Raw genomic sequence first — 15,964 nt, forward strand, 5'->3', positions numbered from 1 at the left:
GTATTGTGTCGCCGCGGACGACGATGGCGCGCGCGTACACGTCGTATATAACACTAAACGCTCGCGGGACCCTATCCTCGAGGACTCGCGTACATTTATTTCCTTTTTATTTATTTGTTTTTCACTCACCGAGCCAGTCCTCTATATCAGCGGTTCTCAAACTTTTACGACCGCGGCACCCTCAGAAAAAAAAGTTTCTTGTTACGTGTAACCCCGATGTCTGTAAAACCCATTTTTTCTATACCAATACTTATCATACTAGTAACTATTATATTTCGGTTAACTTTTTTTCCCGGGTGTTATATAAAATGATTTTGTCAATATCCACATATAAATCAGGCGGAACCCTTTAGATTGTCCCAGACTCCCGCAGAACCCTTGGATTCCGCGAAACACACTTAGGGAATCGCTGCTACGCAGTAGGTAAGTATACAAAATACATGTATTGTGTTTAGAGTCGGAGCCTGCTGAGGAACGAATCTCTGGTCGTGCCGCCGACGATTTAAATGCAGCGCAGCAATATAATATTATATGCGCACAACGGTTATATTATAATAAGCCTCTCGGAGCGGTCCAATCGCTTTGAATGTTTAATGAGACCGTTTTTCTTTACATTAATGCCCCCATTCGTATTTTCGTATAATATTATACCTATTTATACGTTGCGTATTGTGTCGGCGCGTACGCACGTCGCATAACACTAAACGCTTGCGGGACCCTGTCCTCCAGGACTCGCGAACAGTTATTTCACGTTTCCTTTTTATTTGTTTTTTTTTTTTCACCCGGTCCTCTACTATAATATAACACTGCAGTAGGTGTGGGTACGAAGTGTTATTTTTTCGTTTGTGTACAGCAGCTGCTGCAGCGGCGAGTGTGCCACGCGGGAGGACATCGCGATCCTGGCAAGGAATGTGGCAATTTCTCGGGCTTTCGAGTGTACGGCGATCTACCCGCCGACCGCCGCCCCACACCCACTCACCCACATCTACACGGTTTTACTACTGCCGCTATCATATCGATCCCGTCTTTGTGCCGCGGCGGTGGTTCGCGAAACGCCGTGCGAGTCGGCAGCCGCATAAATTATGCGTACCCGGTTCACGCATTAATATACGCGCATATTATACCGCGAAGTATAATATATATAATATAGGTTAGGTTTACCTGCAGCACTGCCCACCGTAATATTATCATAATAATTATTCAAGACGGACCCGCGAAAGTTTCAAGTGCGTTTCATATAATCGTATTTTTCCTCATATTATAATATAATATTGTATGTAAGTAGATGTGCCAATACGTAGTCACTATATATACATAGGTAGGCAACGTAAATGCAATTTTCGGAAAAAAACGTACATCTGAGCAGGACTTTTTACCTTTGATGCTGCGACATTGAAAATTAAAATATACCTATAAGTCGACGCGTTAAAATGATAAAATCGTCATAGAATAATATTTTGCGGTATCAATACTGGACGAAATAAACGAATTTCGAAGAATTGAATTTGACGACAGGTCGGCGGCACCATGACGCAAGTCGACGGTAAGTCTTATACGACCGTGACACCACGCCAATGTCCCTCTCCCCGAATCGGATTTCCCCAGAGGTGAATTTTGCGAGGATAGTTGCCATAATAACAATAACTATATTATGATTATAATATCGTTTATATATTGATTATAATATTTCTAGAGTTTGGCTTGTATAGGTAGATTTGGAGAGGGCGCTGAATGTTTTTGCTGACAATAGTCGCGTTTTACTTATATGAAGCGCGTTTTTGCGGATGTACCAGAGAGCCAATGATGGTTTACTAAAAACCGTTTTGGCGATAATTGTAAGTCAAAACTGATTACTACAATGTTTGCTCCCATCACTAACCGAATCGTTCAACGGTTTAGTGTTTCTGGCACCTTATTGACAGTACATTTTCGTTTTGGGGATGAACAAACTTAATAATATGCCGTAACTATACCTATCGGTAAAAAGTCTGCAAACCGTTCGCTTTATCGTTAATTCAGCGGAAATACACCTATTGTTTTGTCGTACCGTTTCGACATGAAATAAAACGCGTGTTTTATGAATGGTGAAGCATGCTGCAGATGAAGGACTGCATAAGCGTCTTGTAAGGGGTTCGATATGGACAGTTTGATACAATTTGTGAAAAATTATAACTTAAAATATAATATATTTTTTAAAATACTATAATTCAAAATAACTTACAAGTGGTTCCAATACGTCAGTACCATAGTTCGTCGTAGCGTAATTACGAGATTGTAATATTATATACATATAGAGAGTGAAACGGTCTGGCGCATAAAATAAACACCCAGGCTATAGTCATTAATAATAAACTCAATATTTGGCGTGTCAAAGGGTTTTTTTTTATATCATAAATCATTAGAATAAAAAAGTTATTTAACTTTGAAAAACATATTAAAAATAACGGATTTAAAAACAATAATAATAATTATTGATTTGGTATATTAATGAATTCAAATGCCTACTCTTTAAAAATTTAATTTTCATTCTTTTCTAAAAAATCAACTTTGTTTTTTGTTCCACTGCATGGAAAACCATTAAATTATAATAATATCTATATATTATAGTTTTGGTTTTCGCTGTTCTAGTGACGTGACAAATAACTGTAAAGGTAAAAGAATAAAGGTTGGTCAGAAAAAAAATTCTAACCCAAAATTTGTATTATAATATTATGTTAAAAAGCGGAATCGTTATGCCCGGTTGCTTTAGCTGCTTATAATATAAGACAAGTACTAAGCTTTTAATTATTTCAATAAAATTGCTTGCTATTCCAAAAGTATACACCGTAGTCGGTATGAATAATAATTGCGATTAGGCTTATAAAATTGAAGGAGAGAATATTTCCGAACCAACAGTTATATAAATATACTAGCTCTATAACACGACTTAGCGGGAAAAAGAATACAAAATACGTTCACGGGCAAGTCGGCGTCGGTGTGATCCATTAGCTTTGTGAACTAACAATTCGACCGAAATGTGCAATCCGCCCGTATTGGATTGGATATATAGCATTCAGTATGATAATTATTTCTTTGTGGGTTACCCATTTATTATCCAGAAACTATCGTGTGTGGGACACCCGTATCACTATTGTAATGGGTTGTATTTTGTTATTGGAAGTTTAGCATAGGGCCCGAAAAGTTTAGTACATAGGCCCAAAATTTGATGTCAGGGCCCTGATTGCAGGCACCATGAAAATTGAAAGAGTTCAGTAGGTATCTAATGTTGATGACAACACTGACCAAACACTTCGATTGTGAAATTGCTGCGAATACCTCCAAACACATAAATTAATCCGTTCTCGGCCACAGCACCTATTGCATAGTTTACACAGCCATAAAAGTTTGTTACCGAAGTTGATTTCAACAATACCAATATTTACAAACCTACATTGGACCTACTATGATTTAACTTGGTCAGTTGAAAAATAAATAAATAAATTGGGGTGTATCTGGAGAATTTGACAATTTATTTATCATTTATAGATTGTTATTTAAACAGCCAAATCATCCAAATACAGTTCGCTGGTAGATATACGTAATAACCTATCAGTGTTATAAAGCGCTTCCACAATTTTGAGATCAGCTTTCGCCCATCAACTGAAGAAGACGCATAAAGTAGATCTAGTTTCAGGCTTGTTAGTATAAAATGTAGATGATACCGTTTCACAGCTGTAAGTACTGATATACAATATAATATGACATTATTATTATAATATATTATAATTTTATTAAATTCTTGTTTTACAACACGATATAGTTTCTCGGAATAGGTATAATATATTATAGGTACTTTCGTGTTTCGATCACACTCGCAAGGAATCCAACAGGTGAGCAAACGTATCTTTAAATTGGTCTGCTCGTGTAACATGTAATATATTATTATTTAAAACAGTTCCGTGCCGACCGCCCTATCGTACTCATGTATTGTGTTCGTAGCGTTATCGTATCAGTCACGGTGTCATGCGATATTTCAGACGACAAAATAATGATTCCGTACTATTGTTATAAGGGAATTCCGGCCATGTCTTGGAACAATGCCATTGACTTAAATATTTTATTATATTTACCTAATAGTATATATTTTGTATTATTTATATTTATTATATTTTCTTTATAGAAATAGATGGAACATTTCCCCGAGAACTTGGAGGCGTGGTCGTGCTAAATAGATTAAGGAGAGAATAGTTTGAGTTTTATTATAAGAGTGAGAGAAATGAAAGTATTGTTCCATAGAGAGTCAATTAGAGGGTTCGTTCAATTTTATTATTTTCTAAATGATAAGACTGTTAATTTTGTATTATTTATGATTGCGTATAACATACAAATACCTGTTATAAGTATTTCAATTTTCTTAGTTTTAAAATTTAAAATGTCCACATAACAAATCTTAAATAATATTATAATATTTTCTATGTTTAAAACAATTAGGATTGTACGATGATTTCATTATTTCATAAAGAAATTATTCCCACGCTTTAACAACTCCCTATCATCATAACAAGCTTCACCTACTTGCACGCGTTATCATAATTAATAAGCTCTAATGTTCCGTCTATTACTATAAGTCTATGAATAATGCACCCAGATATAACCTATCGCCAACGTCATCTCCGTCATATTTCAAAGCCGGCGATAAGAAAAGTAAATTGTTTATTAGACATTTACACCGAGTCGATATGCTTATCTTTCTAAGGTCACAAATCCTGGTTTGGAAGTGTTCCTAACCCCATATCACCGTCGTAGAGCCGTCACAAGCCTAGAGCCAGGTCACAAACAGTCCGTCTAATGACAATAATGATCTTATCATGATAGACTCTACCTATATATGTATAGTATAAAAGGCATTCATTTCTAAGAATTGAAAATTATTTCATATATATATATATAATATATATGTTTGTATACTGGATTAAGATGCATTAACATTTGCCATATTATTTCTAATAATAAAACCGTCAAACTCCAGATAACACTCTAATCGAGGTTCCGGTCACTAAATTAAATCATAGACAGTGACACCATTAATACCATAGACCTATAAGTTAATAATAACGCTACTTATCTATCTACCTATTAATTCATTTTCACATATTACCAAATTACCAACATTTTATGCAGTTTCAATACTGCGATGACTTATATTCTATTATCGCCTCACTACTGATTTCCCTCTTAACTCCTGCAGTTCTAAATAAATTTATATCTTGCTCAATAACATTATTCTGCCTCAATGTTGATCCATTATTAGTTAATGATTTGTCTGTAAGTTATCATCGTAGTATTATCTTTTTTCTGATATTTTTATTATGTTAATAATTTCCGTTGTATTTTTTCCACTTATCATATTAGTTTTGTAGTTATAAACATTAATCTCTTAAAATATTTTCTTCGCTTTTTTGTCATGTTTTATTGTTGTTTAGGCTATACACAAATCCATACCTACACCACAATGTGTCTTTCCTTCATTATACCTTATTGCGTCCTTCTCGGGAAAGCGACTTAAACCACAACATGACCTGCTTACACCGATACCATCATCGGTCTGCCACTCGCAATCGTCACTATCTGAAGACATGCTTTTGGCGTGAACAGTCTTAATTTCACTTTCAAAACTCATGCCAAAGAGTGTAAAATATTATCCTTAAAAAATAGAGGCTGTCACTCAGACGATGAGATTCCAATTTTTTCTTTGGGGGGTGTATACATATTTTATTTTAAACAGATTCGTAATGGTGAAGCCCACCCTCCCACAACCAATTTGTACACACCTTACAAGATGTATACGCCACTAACTTAGCTGACTACAGGGCTGGGGTGGGGGTAATTATAAAGAGGGCATTTCATACTATATATAACAGCGCTTTTACGTAGGTATACTTATAATATTAAATCGTTGGGACGTATAATCGATGCCCACATGAATGGTCGACCGTGAAGCGACATTCATAATGGTATTGTAATAGGTGTGTGTGTGTGTGTGTGTGAATGTGAGAGAGAGCGCGTGTGTGTTAGTGGGTAGGTGGGCGGATCGGGGAGAGGGTTGGTGTTGGGTGAGGTAGAGGAGAAAACTCCCATACACGTCTCTATGCTTGGAGTAATTTTCGCAACCACTTAAAATCAGCCCCAATTATAACAGCCACTGGAACTATATTTATGTATACGTCATTGCGCGTAATAGCGCTGTAAAACTGAACCCGACTAAACCGTTTATTCCGTGTCCGTTCCGAACGCAACGGATACGCGAGCGATAACTTTCCCGGATAATAATAACAACAATAATGATAAATAATAAATAATCCGAGCTGCCGGTTGTATATAGTTTAACAATAATAGGTACTTACTGTATATTATACAGATCAGCGTGTGCGGACCGAACAGTAGCTGAAAACGTGTACGACGAATCGTTTCGATAGAATATTGATTGCTATTTGTTCATTCTGCGGCATCGATTATCCGATTCTGATGTTTGAACGAACGCGTCAGAAGATCGTAATAAATAATAAACGGAAGCTATATAGGTACTCGCTCTGAACGCACACATCGAGCGGAAAACATTGAAAACTGCATTTCGTTATAATTTATAACATTATATTATGACTGTTGAACCACACGTCCTTTATTGTATAAAATGATATAATATAATACATTTACGAAATCATTATTTAATAATAACGACAATATATTATACTGGCGTTAAACTAATTTCCACAAAAATTATGTCGTGCGCGTATACCTTCACATATTCGTTACAAGTTTACACAACACATTACACAGAATAATTGATATAATTCTAAATCAAACTATATTTTGAAACATGTTACGCGGTAATAATATTATGGTATAAATTGAAAATTTATTATTGTTTAGTTTTTCCTATTTGCGTGTTGTAATATTGCGTATAATATAAAACTCGTTTTATAGACTACACCTAAAAAATTAATATTTTTAAAATTGTATACATAATATAAAAATTAATCAAAAAATAGATTGTATTTTATATTATAATATTATTTGAACAATAAAAAGAATATTATTATTTTTCTTACACCATAATATTGACTAAAAAAACTAGAAAAAGAGCATACTTGGTCGCGATGTATATAATATTACAATAATTTGATAGGCAGACTTTTTTGGAAGAACTTTTTTAGGTCAAGGACTAGACAATTACCATAGAGGGTCAGGAAACACTGCGCTATAATATTTTATTAATCGTTTCCATACGAATTACGGATTAGTGATTACTGTTACAATATAGTATATTATACGCTTTGAAGGTAACCTGCAGGTATATATAGGTACCATAATATTGTTTCAACTACGAAAATGTTGATTTTCTGTAGGTATAGGTACTTACCTGTTTCCGGAATAAATTCAATGGCGTGACTTTGACATTTTTGTCCGGAAGTGAAATTTTCGGCGGGCCTCCGTCGGCATGGTGACACTTGTTAGCTATGCCTGGCGAGAGGGAGTGAAACGTTTTTTTTTTATCACAATTGTTTCCTGTCCAATAACCATTAGCCATGTTATAACCTTTCAGTCAAAATCCTAACAATTCATGAGTTTTTGCAATCTATGCAGGAACTATTTTAATTTATGATATCATTAGTCATTATACCTAATAGTCAATATAACAATACATTTATATTGTATATATTATAAATCATAATACTTAATATGTACCTTAACCGTTGGGATGTATTATGTAGGTATTTATTATAAGATGTATCCTCGGCGTATCCTTAAATCAATTCAACCGGTGCAATGGTTCAATTCTTGATGGAATCGCTTTATCAAAAAAATATAAAAGACGAACAAATAAGTTTGAATATATTATTAACCGATGCAGATTGCATCAACTGATTAAATAAAAATACTTATTAAATAATAATCAAGCAATGATAACTGATAAGTTATGACCTTAAAATATTGACCACGCAGCTAAAATATTCTCTACAGTCTACACCAACAGAAACTTTATATATTTTTATATATTTGTACACTGAACCAGTGACTATTTTTTGTCATATTTTTCGTATTTACACACACTTTAGAACAGCATGCAAACAAAGAGAAGCTCCGCTATATTTATTTAAATACAAATGATAATAGACAATAATGTGTTTTTTTAGATTGTCCGTATAAGCTTGTTATAATAATTTAAATATAATAACCTATACATATTATTATATGAGCGAGATTGGGAATTACCGAATTAAAAAGTTAAAGTTAAGTTATTCTTAAGTTGTAACTAACTTGCAAAATTATTTACTTTTTTTTTACATTTTAAAGTTACTTTTAACGAGTTAAATTTTAGATTCTGAGCGAAGCGATGAATGTATTGATTTTATAATGATGTGTGTGTTTTTTTTAAATTTTTAAATTATTTTTATTTTTGTGTCTGTCATCACCTTTTAGGACAGTAAAAATGCTTGGATTTTCTTCAATAGTAACTTTTCTGATAGGAAAGTGAATCTAGTTGGTACTTTGGGGGGTCAAAAGTAAAATAAACATTTCCCAGTAGTTTTCAAAAGTGACGTGAAAAACAAAAAAAAAAATTAAGGAAAAACGGGAATTTTTACGCAAAATCGTTTACGAGAAAATCGATTTTGGTTTTTGGTGCAACTCTAAAACAAATGACCGTAGTTACATAAAATTTTGATTAAATGTTTATATTAGCATTTTCTATACACCATAACATTTTCAAAATATTTTGACTTATTTTGAGCTGTTAACGGACATTTTCAGTTTCCATTTTTTTTAGTTTTTTTTTCTATAGGTAAATATCAATAAAAATTGGGTAAAGTTGGGTAAAAAATCTTAAAAATTTAATAGAAGGCTCCTATAGGTTATTGTTTCAAAGGCAGATGAAAAAATTAAAAATCCTTAGTCACTCATCCTTAGCCAAGCATTTAAAGTTAAAATCTTGACAAAATACGGAAAAATCACAAAAATTAGCAAATTATTTTGAGTTGAGAATTCATAAAAATTTTTCTTTTTAAATCTAAGATTTTGAAAATGTAACACAAGGATTATTCATAAGTTTCTCTACCTTTATCAAAAAAAAAAAATGTCTACAAGAAAGTCAAATTAAATTTTTACGAGTGTTTGAAATTTATATTTTTACAACATTTGATATTCACTTGATATTTCATGTAACGATTTTCTTATTTTGTTGTAATTAAAAAACGTATAACTGTAGATACTTGAAAATTTCACTGAATGTTTGTATTCGCATTTTCTATACAACATAAGATTTTGAAAATAATTTGACTCTTTTTGAGCTGTTTACGGACATTGTCAGTTTTCAATTTGTTTAGTTTTTTTTTCTATAAATATCAATCAAATTTAATTGTTCGGTAAAAAAGCGTGAAAATTTAATATAAGGTTCCTGATATATCGTTCTAATAGCACTTGAAAAATGTTAAAAATACATAGGCACAATTTTTATTTATAAGCATTTAAAGTTCAAATTTTGACAAAATGTATCGAATTTATAATTTAATAATTATTTTTTAGTTAAAAATTTATAAAACGTTCATTTTTTATAGCTAAGGATTGAAAATTGAAAAAAAGGCTCCACGTAAATGGGTTAAATATAAATTAATTTATTCACAATAATATCATCAAATATACTTGGTAATATTATAGGCTGACTGACCGTTTTCCCTCAGAATCGTTTTTCTTATACAATGATATTATATCATTGAATTCAAATTGAACACCATCCATTACAGTGACCCACTTGTAACCTACTGTACAGCAGAGCGACATTCACTTACCCATCTTTTTTTTCTGTGATAATATTATGCAGTTACAAATCAGTGAATTGATTTCATAGTCATATTAAGTTAATTGATTTACCAATATAATATTACCATACATTTAAAATATATATTTTTTTATTCAATTTTTGTTTTTTTTTTTTTTAGAAAATATTATTTATAACGTGGATACCTACTTATTGTAAATACTAAATTATAACCTGCCAAGGATTACCAATCGGATAATACAGTTCGACGTTTAAATCGACGTTGGATAGCTTAAAAAAACTAATAACCATGAATTAATCTAAATTATTATTAATGACTACTGTTGGTAGGGTTCTTTTAATATTATAAATTATAATATATACTATTTTCAATGCACAAAAAAGTAACTTATGACTTTAAACTTTACTTATATTTGTCTATATTAACTTAACTATTTATTTAAAATAAATAAATTAACTTGACCAGCCTTTTTCATAATAATATGTTTCAACTACGTATCTTAGCTAATTATACCACATTTCGGACTTCTGCAGCCATCTAATTAGGTATCTATACTAGCCGATAAAATTAAAGTTGCTATTAACATTGGCTATACTAACCCAATAATAATATCAATAAAAATAAAATAACTTATACGAGCAATGTTTCATTTAAACGTTTATAATGTTATTTATCATATATTTTTTTAATATGGTGATTTAATGCGTGTTATATATTTTAAGAAAAGATTAGTGTATAATAATTCAAATAAACATTCACAAGCGTCAAGCGCGCACAAATTATAAATCATATCAAACTACTATATTTTTGGTCTTGGGCCATCATCTGAACTATAAATAGTTAATAGTTTTATTACATGTCATGTTTTATTGAATTTTTATATTTTCGATATTTTTTTATTGAATTATTATTACCCAATAGCATAATATGATTATATAATATCTGAAGATGGCCAAAACTATAGTAGGTAGGTTGAATTTAATTATAATACTATTTTGCGGATTTTCATTTAAAATTATCATACACTAATTAATATTTTCTAATATATTTACCGATACATTTTAAATTATGACTATTTATATATAGCGTCACTTTTTGGGTTTTTTTTTTACGTAAATATTTGAACGCGCGTATTTGAAATATTTTGTGAATAAATTTCTCTCGAGTTTGTAAACGTAAAACTGAAACAAACAAGTGCCCGTGGAACAGGTACCTATATTTTATGGTGGGTATATATACATATAATATATTCGCTGCAGTATTATATATAAGGCGCATGTTTATAATTATTATATAAATTATTATTATTTGCCAGGATACGGAGCGTAATGGTGGTTTTTTATTTCCCCAGTGTATACAAAATATTTATGGTTCCGGTATTGTGTTTTCGGTATTTATAATGGCCGTTCATTAATATTTGAAAATAAAAATAAATACGGAAACTCGATTGTATTTTTTACCAACTAAAATGTTTTGTAAATGTTTGAAATACTTTTACCTAGAAACCGGCTCTGCTTTGTACCTACGTCGTTTTGTCATCACACGAAACCGTTTTTACATGAGACACGATGCTCGTATACGATAGCCACTCAACAACTATATTAAATACCGAGAGCATAATATTATTTTTTATTATTATTTTATAAGTTACACGACGGGTGCAAGCGGCGGCGGCGGGTGCCCATCGATATATTATCTGAAAATAATATAAATATAGTTCTGACTCGCACTGGACAGGTATAATTTGGACGTTTGGTACGACACGAAATACGAATAATAATTTAATAGTACGGTACCTACAATGTTTTTTAGATAATCGACATAACCGGGATCACCAGGTGCGGATACAAAGGGGAGAGGTGATATCGGGGCTGAATCCCCCCCCCCCCCATTAGGCCTAAACCTTTAAAATATTTCAAAGATAACCTTAATTTTCGGTTTATTAACTATTATAAAGAGGTTAGAGGAGACATACTATACTTAAAACATATTATATTATAGTCTATTGCTTATCGGCATTTAAAAGTGATCGATAATCGAAATTTTTTTCACCTAGCCCCCCTTCTTTATATTTGTTTAGAAAGTACAATAGTATATTTAATTTCTAGATCCGCGCCTGGGGATCACCATTTTAACTATTTTGCTTAACATATTTGACCTCTACTATTTCTGCTAAATAAAAAAATCAAATATCAATCTCAAAAATAAATAGTTCAATACAAAACATTGTTAATGCCTATTTGGTATCATGACATCCAAATGTGAAGAGCAGCTAATCCACCGAACTTTAAAAACAAATCCAATAGCATTCCAATCAATTACATAACGCCTGATAACGGTTACACCTTTCTAAGTCTCTAATCGAACTTTACACTCCGATCTACACATATCTCATAGCTGGACACTATATTATTAAAAATTGCAACCACATTATTCTATATAAACGATTTCGATGACGCGTGGCTAATCACCCACACCCCTCATTGGAGATCTCAACTCAAATAATAAGCCCGGAAATCCGCCTAGATTAGCTCGCCAATTATGGTGCGGACTGCAGAGACCTAATAAAACATGTAAGTTAATCCTTAAATAATATCACGCAAAAAAAAAATGTTACAGGGGGGGGAGGGTTATCAGCTAATAACTCATGCTAACTGTCCGCTCATACGCTTATTGTGAAAATAATAATTTACAGATTGTGTACCTATATGTCCTATTTAAAAATGTAAGTTAAAAAAGGTAGTAGACAACCGCTCTGCTGTACAGTGCTGTACGAGTGTACCTAGTCATTGAGTAAGTCACTGTAATGTATTTGCTAAACAAATACATACGAAATATTTTCCTGAGGGTCAACTAGGCTATTATCCATATGCAGGTACTAAGTAAATTTCATGGTATTATGTTTTTTGATATTTCTATTAAAGTAATTTATGGTACTTTTTTGTCTGTTGATTCAATTATTGTCAAAAACATTGCACTCATTATATATTATTAACATTTAATTATTATAATAGAATATATTTATTATTGTTATTAACTTTTGATTCAATACCAAAAAAAAAATAGAAAATAGAAAATGTCAAATGTTTACACCAAAATAGCTCAAAAAGAGTCAAACTATTTTTAAAATTATACCATGTGTAACAGATTTTAATATAAACAATTTTTTTGAAATTTCAAAGTATCCATCTTAGGTTATGGGTTTCTGAATTGCAACAAAATAAGAAAAACAATTTGTCAAAAGCTAGTATTGCATAAAAAATCCAGTTTTTTTTAAATTTATTCTTCTGTTTTTCCGATTACTTTTCAAAGTACTGGGAATTTTTAATTTCGACCCCCCACGTGTAGGTACAAATTAGATTATCGTTTTACTACTAGAAAATATATTCAAGTTGAAAACCAAAGAATTTTTTCTAATTTAAAACTTGTAATATACACAAAAAAATAACTACACGTCATCATTGTAAAATCAATACATTCATCGGAGCGTTCAAAATCTAAAAATATATTTCAAAACAATAAGGACAATGGACATGTACACGCATTTACAAAGTTAAATAAACGTGGTGTAAATAATTTAAGTATGACGTAGTCACTTCTATAAATTAATATTATTTTAGTTAAGATATACCAAAACATTTTTTTTTTTTTTTTTTGAACTAAAGAAATCTGTGTGTGATATACGAAGATATTATTTGGAAATTTACTTATTTTGATGTTACGCACAAAATAACAACCTTACAGACGTCATCAAGATTGATGACATTTTGACAGATTATTTTTTTTAATACCTAACTAATATTTACATTTATATTCACATTGATCTATTATCTAATACCCATCATCAATATTATAATATTAGGTACCTATTATGCTCGATGTTGATTTTTGAATTTTGTTTTTTTCTATAAAATTTACAATTTTAATTTCTAAGACCCGATAATGTAATAAAAGATCAATGGTACTAAAAAACATCTCAAAGAATGTTGTTGAACATTTTTTTTCTTCACTAGCGTTTATAGTTTGAAGTATTTCATCCCGCGAATCAAAGATTATTATAATAAGATAAAATGCAATGTATAAATACCTTTTTTTTCGTCTTATGATACTCAACTACCCACTCTTAATGTCTAGTGAATAAATTGGCGTTTTTGTCCTCGCGATCCTCTAGGAATTTGCACTCATGAGCGCCTTTGTGCGTTGTAATCAACGCCATAACAGTTTTACATCGAATTCGAACGGCTACGGAGGCGAGTAAAAAGCTAATAAAGGACGATGGCAAATATCGTTTGAACAATGTCAACAATTATATCATTAACATAGGTAATTATATTATATAGATTAACGGGTTGGATTTAATCAATGCGCAAAATCACAATAGGTATATAATATTATAATAAAATCGTATAATATGTGCCAGGCATAACCCAATTCACCACAAATTATTTTCTCATAACACTTAAAAAAATGGGAGGGTCCTGCATCAACATTTTTTAATTTAAAAAATAAGGACCACCCTAATGTGCCTATGACCTACCAACCTATATTATAATATATTATTATAAATATAGGTATGTACGTCACGAGCAATTTATAAAAATCGATCAAAAATATCGTTGTAAACTTGTATAGCCACGTGTATTTATTATTTTATTTACTGATTAATAAAATGAATCGGAACTTTCTGCTTGCCAATTATATTTTAGTACAATTTTATGTGAGTTCAAATTGTTTTCTTTCTTACCAGTAATATTTTATCGACCGAAATATATGCATTCGTTTAATAACTTTTTTTATGTTCAAAACGATGTAAAATGTAATAACAAAATAATATAAGTAATCACGATAAACAATAAGACAGTAATAAAATTAAAATATTTATGATTACAAAATGGTCACATTAATGTGTAAAGACGTAAAGTAATGGTCACGTTGGAACATATTATTGCAAATTAAAATAAATGTACAATAACTAAACTGCAACTGTTAGTTTATACGACAACTATTGTTATAGAATGTACTAGAACAATGATAATTCAACACTTTTAAATGAAATTTCACGTTAACAAAATGTGTTCAATACGTATTGTACATCACCGTATAATGAGTGTGTAATTTATTATTTTACTTTATTTTGTGCAATATACTTCGTGTCTTTCTCCATCATCATTCTGTGACTGGGATCCGTTTTATATTCATGTATATGATAATAATATTAATATAAAAAATATAATATTGTTTATTTAAAGAACTCAAACTTGTATATTTACAAGTGGGCAATTAACTGTCTACGTCTGTTTAAGAAGAATTTCGTCTGATTCACGTAACATGGACCATTATTACCGCAGTAAAGATACTTTTTAAAATTAGGTTTTTAAGTACCATGATACATATTTTTAAAAGTTTTATCTGAATACTCAGAAAAATAAATATTTGAGTACAAATATTATACAAATACTTTCGAATTGCTTATGAAAATAGTTTTTAATGGTTTTTACCTTATAATTATTATTAATCAACTGAACTGAATTCTTTTTTAGCATTTTCGTGTTTTATGTGATTGAAATTAATAGAAATCGTATAAACTAAAGAGATAAGTAGGTACCTAGGTATTTGTATTCAAATGCAGATACTTTGTTAAAGTATTTAAAATACTTTGGCCAAGTTATTTTTTCAAAAGTATTTAAAATACGTATTCAAGTATATTTACTTAAAAAGTATTTGAATAGTTTTACCCGTGTATTTTACAAACAGGCGTCTACACTCCTGGAACTTCTGTAAAAAAATGTAATATTAGGTATTTATTAAATTATGTTTTATTAATTAATATTACTTATACAAGGGCGTCTTGTATAGGCAATCTTGAGCCACAGTAGTGTACTACAGCGCAATATTATTCAAGTTAACATTTTTTTTAATAATATAATATTAAGCTTAAACTCTTATAGAGTGTAGTATAACGGGGGACCTGAGGTAAAAACACTCGTAAAAAATAACGCAGCGGATCAGTAATAGATTAATCACACACGAAATAATTGTTTATTCGAAAACGTTATCGTTATTATAATTATTAAATTTTTTGTATTAATTATTGTCAGCATTTTGATCTCTTCGACCAGTTTATTGGTGTCGTAACACCTCCCGTCGGC

Source organism: Metopolophium dirhodum, chromosome 9, assembly GCF_019925205.1.
Source record: "Metopolophium dirhodum isolate CAU chromosome 9, ASM1992520v1, whole genome shotgun sequence".
Classification (NCBI taxonomy): Eukaryota; Metazoa; Arthropoda; class Insecta; order Hemiptera; family Aphididae; genus Metopolophium; species Metopolophium dirhodum.